We start from the raw sequence: 3037 nt of genomic DNA, 5'->3' as shown, positions 1-3037 counted from the left end.
AATTTTTTTTAGAATTTCAGGCTTTTTTATAGGGAATAAATTCCTAAAAATTAGAAAATAGTTTTGAAAGTTTTAAATTAGGATTAGATATATTTATATTAAGAAAATCGTGAAAATTTTGAGATTTGATTTAGAGTAGAATTTGGATTTCTTATTTTTATTATAAATAGGACCCAAATTTATTGTAAAAAGAGAATTTTGGAGTTTACTACTTTTTTGTTGTCTTTTCGAAGAGATCTATTCATTCTTCTTTTGTCCTTGTGCTTCTTGTTTAAAAAATCTCTCTATTCTTATAGTAAAAATAAATCTGTAAATATTTTGATTTGAAATGTCTGAATAGCTCTCTTTTAAAAGTGAATGCTAAATCAACAACAAAATATATAAAGATTAAAAATTTTGATGAGGGCCATAGATCAAGGCATGTTATGCTCTGCCATAGAAGCAAGAATGCCCCTCTACCTGCGATACTCTGACAATCATCTCTAGTGATACAATGACCACGAGCTATCTCTTTGGCACATCTCTAAGGTCGCACAGAGTGAATTAGGTAAGCTCTCAGAAATTCAACAATTAGAGTGAATGGGTGCATCAATAAAACTTAGGGTAAAAGCTCAAAGTAGAAGAGTTCAGTGCAAAACACAGGTAGAAGAAGAAGTTGTCTCGCCCCTCCTGTACACTTCTCTATATAAAGTTGGTTTTCGAAGTATGTGGCCAATAGGCACAGTGGCTTCATGCAACTAATAGGAGGTAGGTACAATGTGCCTATGAACCAATTTCCAGGTAAGACATTTAAGGTTAAGGGGAAAAAAAATCCCAAAAAGAAAAAATAAAAGATAAGGTGAAACCGAACTGGGTAGCCAAGATCTCGCATGCCACTGCCCGACTAGCCTGGCCCGGATTGCGCGCGCATGTGTGTGATTTGCGGATGGCACCACTTTCACTATCATCCAGGCAACTAACTTGAAAATAATGGAGTAAATGAGATACTACTATATGTTATGAATTTTTTTTTTTCAAAGAAAGGTAGCATGCTACTTGCTTCATTCATTAAGTAAGTGAATTTAGTTACATAAAGTGAGGCAGCCAAGGCCTCGAGGAGGCAATAAGACAAACAACATAGAAAGAAAAAAATAGAAAAAACAGAAAAAAGAGTAATGTAACAACGAAAACACGAAAAGACGAAAACACGATAACAAGCGTCAAAGGAAGGGTGCAACAAATGTCGTCATCGCCCAACTCTACAGAAATTGGCACACTCTTTCATTAGTACTTTGACATGATGGGCAATAGATATAGCATTCATTGGTAGCATTCGAAAAATCACATTGTTTCTTTCACACCAGATCAACCACCATGTGGCTGCCACGGTTATCTGAGCTTTCGCAATGTCAGCCGGTGACCCCTTCCCTGACAACTCCTCCCATGTGGTAGTGACGTCCTCAGTGGAGGGGGAAACGTGGAAGTCTTTAAGGAGCGAAAAAAAAATATGAACTTGCTAACGACACATCCGACCAACAGGTGATCACCTGTCTCCAGGCTGTCGGCACACAAGACACACCGATTATTTCCTGCCCATCCCCTTTTAAGCAGATTGTCCACAGTAGGTAGTCTTTTTTTTAAGGTTAACCAGAGAAAGATTTTGACTTTTGTTGGGATTTGCAATTTTCAAATGGCAGGGGTTGCAATTTTTAATGTGGGACTAAAGTCACATATAGTAAGTTATGTATGGGCTCCCAGATAAAACTTATTTGATATTGGATCATCTAGGAGGCAAAATAGAGTTTTAAATCACATTAAATAAATAAGTGCGCGCTAACACTTCTTCATCTTAATCATATTGTTTTGGCCTGCGTCGAGGCATCTCAATGAGAGCACTCACTGTAAGTCCCTAGCATTACGCAAAATGAGTGAGAGTACTAACTAGAAGTCCCTGTAGGCTTGGCCTATCGCTCGAAGAATCAAGATTTTAATTCCTACAGCTCTGTAAAATTGTGACATAATAATGTCTTCGACTCGCATCAATTATTGATGGATCTGTGGCTGGTATATGAAATTTTGCATAACGGACTGATTCTACTGCCATTGACTGAGGCGAAAATGAAAGTTGCGACATAAGACAAGCTTGCTAAGCATGCCAAGAATGTACCCTCCAAAATATCGTAGATGATGCCAAATTTATTTTTATTTCTTGAAATACAACATGTAAGACGAACAGCTCAGAAGCAAACTGGATCTTTCGAGTGGAATGGACCAGCTTGCTCCAAGATTTATAATTCCATATCTAGGATAAGAAGAGGATAGATAGCACGCAAAAATTTGTATGGTCATTGATTGGCGGCCTCTGACAAGAATAAACAAAAAAAAAAAAATTGTTAATGGAAAGGAAAAAACGAATGAGATTAATGCGGATAAAAATGATCGTATTTTCGTGTACACAGTAGGATGGAATAGGACCGGGATTTGTACAGTACGCGAGGCGTGGGCTCAATCGCTCTATAATGGAGACAAAGAGCCTTTATGTTTTGCAGTGCTAATAGTACACAGGTCAATGATCGACGTAACGACAGATGCATCACTATTTGATATTGGTTACAATACATCTGGGACCAAATTAATTAAGATATTTAATGGTTAAAAGAAAAAAAAAAACTATGAAGATCCCTGAATTATTAGCCATTTCCATTGACATCCTCTTTGACTTTCGATTAATTGTCATAAATAAATTTCGTCGCTTAATTAATTAAATTGTAAATTTGAGTAAATTTAGCTGTGATTTGGCCTAATGTAGTGAATAATAACTAGAGTAACTTGTCAAACTAGAATAATTAAATTAAAATACATATACGTTGAGGAGGTCCGTGGCCGTGGCATCAGGAGGAAGAGTCCTGTCTCCCAGGTAGTCACGGACTTGCCAGTCAAAGAAAAGTATTATGTGAGGACCCCCTTTGGCCTGCCTACAGCTGTGGTGTTCTCCTTTACTTTTTCAGCAAAATATATATTTCTTTTATATCCGTTGTCGGCAAGAAGTGAGACGAAT

Source organism: Ananas comosus, linkage group 10 (genome assembly GCF_001540865.1).
Source record: "Ananas comosus cultivar F153 linkage group 10, ASM154086v1, whole genome shotgun sequence".
In the NCBI taxonomy this organism is placed as follows: Eukaryota; Viridiplantae; Streptophyta; class Magnoliopsida; order Poales; family Bromeliaceae; genus Ananas; species Ananas comosus.
Note: the sequence above shows the minus strand (reverse complement) of the source record.